Here is a 7189-nt window from a genome sequence, read left to right as displayed (position 1 = left end):
GGACTTGTATAGGTGTAATTGAAGCTAATAATGTCTAGGTTCAGCAACACTTTGAACCATCTTTCTAGCTTCTATGGTCGTGTAGTTATGCCGCCTTAAGTTAGTTTGAGGCCTACACAGGCCTAAACAGCCTTGCCGACCATAGCAAATTCAAGAGGTCACTGTAGGCCTTTTATAAGGGTCACAGTCATAAAACTTGACAGACTTGTTCCTGAGCTGATCTAGTTTATGCATTCCAAAGGTCAGACGTGTAGGTCATACGGTTCGGCCGTGACGCCCCCTAATGTTAGTTTGAGGCCTTACGTTAGTAAGGTGATACCAGAAACCACACATCACAATTACAGAATTGCTAAGTTCATAGCAATACCTGAAAGCTACATCGCAATGCCTGAATTGCTACGTTAGTAAGATGATAACAGAAACCACACATCACGATTCCGGAATTGCTAAGTTAGTAATATGATACCAGAAAAGTCACATCGCAATTCCTCAATTGCTAAGTTAGTAAGATGACGTCACAATACCAAATTTGCTAGGTTAGTCAAATGAACCGTTACGGCTAAAGGTACGTCGCAATTCCAAAGTTGCTAAGGCCAGAAAGTTAGTGCAATGAAACATATCTGTCAATGATTTATTCATGATATGCAAATATATTCATAGACTTTGGTCACGTGAGTCGGTGGTTCAGTATAAAAGTCTCGGTAATTTTTTTTTTTTAATTTATTTTTTATTTTATTTTATTTTTTTACGGTAATTTTTTACGAGCTCACAAACACATTGGAAAGCTGTTTAGACGTGCATCTGGCAAGCATAAATTTTAGAAGCATTATTTGGTAAGTAATGTAAAACCTTTCTTTAGTAGCATTTAGTCTTCTACAATAAGTTTTAAGCCATCTCACTGTTTCTCATAGTGAAACCGTTAGACTATAATTTTCAAATGTTAGTAACCCGCTGCACCCGTCAAATAACGGTGACTAAAAATTGTTTGAGAGGCTAATGAAGATTAAAAACGTGCAGGTACTTATGCATATTATTGCATTTGACTTATAATCAAGTCTATTGATGTTTTTCCAATGCTTAGAAACTTTTAGAAGGTTCTTGACGTAATTCAGAAATGCTATGAAGCTTGAAGCTAGATAATGCAATTTCAGAAATGCTACAATGAAATTACGGCAATGCTATGAAGCTTGACGCTAGATGATGCAATTCTGGAAATGCTATAACGGAATTCCTGCAATGCTATGAAGCTTCATGCTAGATGATGCAATTACAGAAATGCTATAACGTAATTATGGCAATGCTATGACGCTTCACGCTAGAGAATGCAATTATAGAAAGGGTTGTGTGTCAATCACAGTCAGTCTAAGAGACTTTGTGGTGGCTTGTATTCTGTATTGTTATATATTGCAATGGATGAGATTGGAAAGCCTAACTTTAATCTTTTCCAGGATAATCATCTTCATAATGGCAAGAATGATGGACAAGTCAAACGACCCAGAGAATCAAAAAACTGTGTCATCTTATAGCAAAATAATTGATGAAGCTGACGTAAGTAACAGTAATTTATTGTCATAGATAAATATATTGGTAAAACTAAAAGCATACATTATTAAAGTTCTTGTCATACCATCACAATACCTTGAGAATATATGCGAGATTATGAAAAGGCAAGCTGGTGAGGCATTGCACACATAAATATGTAATCGCATATATATACTGTATATGCTGTTATTAAACATATGTTTATCCTGATTCATTGAAGGCAGCAACTGTAATATTGCACCTGAAGTCCATCCTGGCTGATATTGAAGACTGTAATCGAGAAATCGATAATGACATTGTAAGAGCAATTTAATTTATTTTCATTAGTTGTTCAAAATTAAAAACATGAAACTGATTAATGACTTACCTTTCAGATCTGCCCATTTGTGAAAGATGATCCTCCCATGCTAGAGGCGATGAAACTGTTGAAGGCCAGCCTGCTTGATGTCAGCGATATTCTGAAGAAGATGCTAAAGTAAGCTGCATCAAAACATTGAAATAGCTATTGTGCTACTGTCACTACTATTACTTTGCTGTTATAGTTGCTGTCATTGGTAATTGATGTTTTTCTGCTGTCTGTTTAAATTTTAGGCCTGAGGATGCATCAACTCCCAAAGTCCCTCGACGTCAGATTTAATCGAGATGTTAAATTTAATAAAAGGTTGTTGAGTTTCATCAGTGTCAGACTTTATTTTTCATACTGGTCACTAGGCAAGTGGTAATGTCTTACCGGTTTGTAATCTAAACCCTTGGGAGTCGGCGGACCCGCCGGCGGGGACACTTGCATTCTTTTCTGGTAACCGTGAAAAGAACTTAAAATGCGTCGTCATGTTTGATCATACACGTAAGTGTAGTACATCATTTTAATCTGTAAATGGTCTACTTTTATTCATGTATACTCACAATATCCACGAAACATTGTGCTTTTGTAAAATAAAGAAAATAAACAGGGTGCGCTTTCAGCTGTCTCAGTCTCCGCGAAAATCTTTTTGAAACACGTCACTAAAATGAACTGAAACTCCGCGAATACTGCACAGACAAACATGAGAAATATATCTATAGAAAGCTTAAAGTGTCTACTTTTAAATAAAGCAATTTAAATTAAAAATAAATATTTTCAGTTTATGTAATCCATGTGAAACCAAGGAGAGGCACAGAATTTCTGTCGCACTTCATTATCTGCTAATGACCCGAGGCAGGGCACGCCCACAGCCATTCACACGGAAAACAGTCCGGGCAGCATGCGTACAAGGCCACGCCCCCCGGCTTAAAAACACATACAGTCTAATGGTGCGTTTGTTTTTCTCTCGGATCTCGGAAATTCTGAGTTGAGTGACATTATGGTGCGTTTGACTATTTCTCTCCAAGTCGGAACTCGGATGAAAACGTCACGAAACGTCAAGAAAAACGTCGCTTCCCGTCGGAAACACGCCTCTTTCATGGCATTGAAGTCGGACAAGATTTGCCCTAAGAGCCTGTCACTTACCAGCCAATCAAAAAAAAAAGAAAGGGCCTACACAATAGCCAATCAGAAAATAGTACTATTGTATCTGGGTAAAATACAACACAACAACCAATGAAAAGGCATCCTGTGGAATGTCACTCTTGCCTGTCTTCAAAACTTGACAGCCCTGGGGTAAGTTATTAAGTCTTATATAACTCTTATTGTGATAATATTAAACTAATATTAGTAAATATTTTCCTCACTTCAGCTAGCTTTTGTCAGCTTACGTGAAACATTGGCTTTCAATGCCATTTACGTAGGTTAGTGTAGCATGTAGATAACTCTGCTAACATGCTGCCTTATGTAGCAAACATGTTGTTTCCTGGTGGCTAAGATAATGCCTTATGTAGTTTACAGATGTTTGTAAATGTTCTAATGTATTTCACCTAGTTTTGAATAGCTTTAGATTATGGTTGCTAATATGTATTTGACTCCGTTTTGGTTAGCCTATAATACTGCTATCGGTAATGTTATTTAGCACAAACATTTCCGGTGTAAATGTTTGAGATGCTAACATTTTTTTATTTGTTTTTAGTAATGTGTCTGCATCACCCTTGCCTTCACCAGCACCTCACATCGGGACATGCATGCTAAATAAACCACAAACCAAGAAATATGTTTCTGTCCTCAAATTATTTTCTTGTAGCACTTTCCTCTGTCCCATACCTGACTGAAAGGGGTAATTATACAGCTCATTATGCAGGTCTTTGTCTTCTCTGTTGTGAACTACAGCATTATTCATGAACATTCCCACCTCCTCGCATATGGCCTTTCTAAACAAAAAGTGTCTTAGAAAATTTAAATGAATGTATTGTTTTCTGTAAATGAGTGAGTGAGATGATTGTCACATCATTTTGAAGTAAAACCTCTACACTACAAGATGCAGGTCACAAAAGTCTTGTACACAAATGTCATGAATGTGTTTTGTGGTCTAATTTCAGTGACTTATTTTTTTGTTGTTTTCAATAATCACGCATAACTGTTTTTTTCTCCAATATAACAACTTGTACATACATGCTGCTCATATATTATTGTAGCCCAGTTTCTGCTGAATACAATGTTATCAGACTTTAGACATTTATATGTTTATAAGTAACTGAAAAATACACAAATGTCAGGACATGTCAGAATCTCTTCAGGGCTCCAAAACACCTTCAGACCCCTAAGGGTTAAAGTTTCTCCACCTCACATTAACAATTTTGAACTGCATCATTAATGATCAGTCATGTTAACAGTTCTAAATTGCATTTGCAGTTTGGAATTCTGAATGTGCACCTACACCTTAATGACATGTCACAAATCAGAAATTGCTACCTGAATTGCAAAGTTAGTAAGATGGTACCAGAAACGACAACGCAGTTCCGAAACTGCTAAGTTAGTAAGATGATACCAGAAACCACACATCACAGTTCCGGAATTGCTAAGTTAGAAAGATGATACCAGAAAACACACATCACATGTCCAGAATGGCTAAGTTAGTAAGATGATACCAGAAAACACACGTCACATGTCCAGAATGGCTAAGTTAGTAAGATGATACCAGAAAACACACATCACAAATCCAGCATTGCTAGGTTAGTCCAATGAAACCAGAAAACATTTTGCAATTCCAGCGTTGCTAAATTAGTGTAATGATACCTGAACACACGTTGCAATTGCAAATCTGCTGAGTTAGGCTTTTTCCATTGCCAATAAAAAGTATTCTGAGACTTACTTCACGGTTCTCATCCTCTTCATCCTCCTCCTCCTCCTGATCATCTTTCTCCCCCTGCTTTTCTTTCACCTCCACTTCCTTATTCACCACAGGGCAAATAGCTGCTGAAGAAACATATCTTATTAGCATCATTAGCATCTTTACCATTCTTCCACCAACTCACCTATAACTGATATTTACTTCGATCTTCCTCATCAGATGTCGAGTCTGCCAAAATTTGATGAGGCATGCGAAAGCTGCACTCTCCGCTATGTGACTGCCCTGGTGTGGGTTGGGTTTGGGATGAAATGCTTGGCATCTCTTCATCGGAGGAGCTGAAGACCACCCGGTGTCTATAAGTCGATGGTGTGCTGCTGGCCTGCTGCTTCACCTTCTGTCCCCCCCCCCTTTCCAATACCCAGTGCATCATTAACTAACGCCCGACCCCGCTGGAGATCATGGAATTCGGGCTCCGCCACATAGAAGCGATCTGCCGTTTCAGTACTGTGGCACACGATCCGTGCCACAAGTCAGCGCTGTTCCTCAGAAAAGCTTTTGTGAATCTGTGGAAAAGATGGATAAACAGATAAGATTATAGCTAGTCTGAGTCATACACTAAGGACAGTACTTCGGCTTTAAATTCAGACTCACGCAAGTCGACACAGTGGAGCGGATCGCTGAAACAGAATATGGGCGGGGCATCCCACAACTGGTAGTAGTCTCCACCATCTCAGACAGCTTATTATGCAGCTGTCCAGATGATGAGATGAAAACTGTTTCTGGGTTGTAGCAGTACCCTGGCAGCTGAGGCCTAATTTTAACCCTTAGGAGTCGGCGGACCCGCCGGCGGGGACACTTGCATTTTTTTCTGGTAACCGTGAAAAGAACTTAAAATGCGTCGTCATGTTTGATCATACACGTAAGTGTAGTACATCATTTTAATCTGTAAATGGTCTACTTTTATTCATGTATACTCACAATATCCACGAAACATTGTGCTTTTGTAAAATAAAGAAAATAAACAGGGTGCGCTTTCAGCTGTCTCAGTCTCCGCGAAAATCTTTTTGAAACACGTCACTAAAATGAACTGAAACTCCGCGAATACTGCACAGACAGACATGAGAAATATATCTATAGAAAGCTTAAAGTGTCTACTTTTAAATAAAGCAATTTAAATTAAAAATAAATATTTTCAGTTTATGTAATTCATGTGAAACCAAGGAGAGGCACAGAATTTCTGTCGCACTTCATTATCTGCTAATGACCCAAGGCAGGGCACGCCCACAGCCATTCACACGGAAAACAGTCCGGGCAGCATGCGTACAAGGCCACGCCCCCCAGCTTAAAAACACATACAGTCTAATGGTGCGTTCGTTTCTCTCTCGGATCTCGGAAATTCTGAGTTGAGTGACATTATGGTGCGTTCGACTATTTCTCTCCAAGTCGGAACTCGGATGAAAACGTCACGAAACGTCAAGAAAAACGTCGCTTCCCGTCGGAAACACGCCTCTTTCATGACGTTGAAGTCGGACAAGATTTGCCCCAAGAGCCTGTCACTTACCAGCCAATCAAAAAAAAATAAAGGGCCTACACAATAGCCAATCAGAAAATAGTACTATTGTATCTGGGTAAAATACAACACAACAACCAATGAAAAGGCATCCTGTGTAATGTCACTCTTGCCTGTCTTCAAAACTTGACAGCCCTGGGGTAAGTTATTAAGTCTTATATAACTCTTATTTTGATAATATTAAGCTAATATTAGTAAATATTTTCCTCACTTCAGCTAGCTTTTGTCAGATTATGTGAAACATTGGCTTTCAATGCCATTTACATAGGTTAGTGTAGCATGTAGATAACTCTGCTAACATGCTGCCTTATGTAGCAAACATGTTGTTTCCTGGTGGCTAAGATAATGCCTTATGTAGTTTACAGATGTTTGTAAATGTTCTAATGTATTTCACCTCATTTTGGATAGCTTTAGATTATGGTTGCTAATATATATTTGGCTCCGTTTTGGTTAGCCTATAATACTGCTATCGGTAATGTTATTTAGCACAAACATTTCCGGTGTAAATGTTTGAGATGCTAACATTTATTTATTTATTTGTTTTTAGGAATGTGTCTGCATCACCCTTGCCTTCACCAGCACCTCACATCGGGACATGCATGCTAAATAAACCACAAACCAAGAAATATGTTTCTGTCCTCAAATTATTTTCTTGTAGCACTTTCCTCTGTCCCATACCTGACTGAAAGGGGTAATTATACAGCTCATTATGCAGGTCTTTGTCTTCTCTGTTGTGAACTACAGCATTATTCATGAACATTCCCACCTCCTCGCATATGGCCTTTCTAAACAAAAAGTGTCTTAGAAAATTTAAATGAATGTATTGTTTTCTGTAAATGAGTGAGTGAGATGATTGTCACATCATTTTGAAGTAAAACCT

At 38.4% G+C, this 7189-nt stretch overlaps 1 long non-coding RNA gene across 1 annotated transcript; it reads left to right on the top strand.

Annotated features, from left to right (window-relative positions):
- Nucleotides 1-750: 750 nt before the first annotated feature.
- LOC140578361 (uncharacterized) lies at nucleotides 751-2215 on the top strand. The gene is made up of 5 exons (XR_011982504.1): nucleotides 751-833; nucleotides 1449-1548; nucleotides 1763-1840; nucleotides 1917-2017; nucleotides 2134-2215. It is a non-coding gene; the product is annotated as an uncharacterized lncRNA (long non-coding RNA).
- The last annotated feature ends 4974 nt before the right edge of the window (nucleotides 2216-7189 follow it).

This window comes from Paramormyrops kingsleyae, chromosome 14, assembly GCF_048594095.1.
Source record: "Paramormyrops kingsleyae isolate MSU_618 chromosome 14, PKINGS_0.4, whole genome shotgun sequence".
In the NCBI taxonomy this organism is placed as follows: domain Eukaryota; kingdom Metazoa; phylum Chordata; class Actinopteri; order Osteoglossiformes; family Mormyridae; genus Paramormyrops; species Paramormyrops kingsleyae.
The sequence above is the reverse complement of the archived record's forward strand: the minus strand, read 5'-3'. Positions and strand labels throughout refer to the sequence as shown.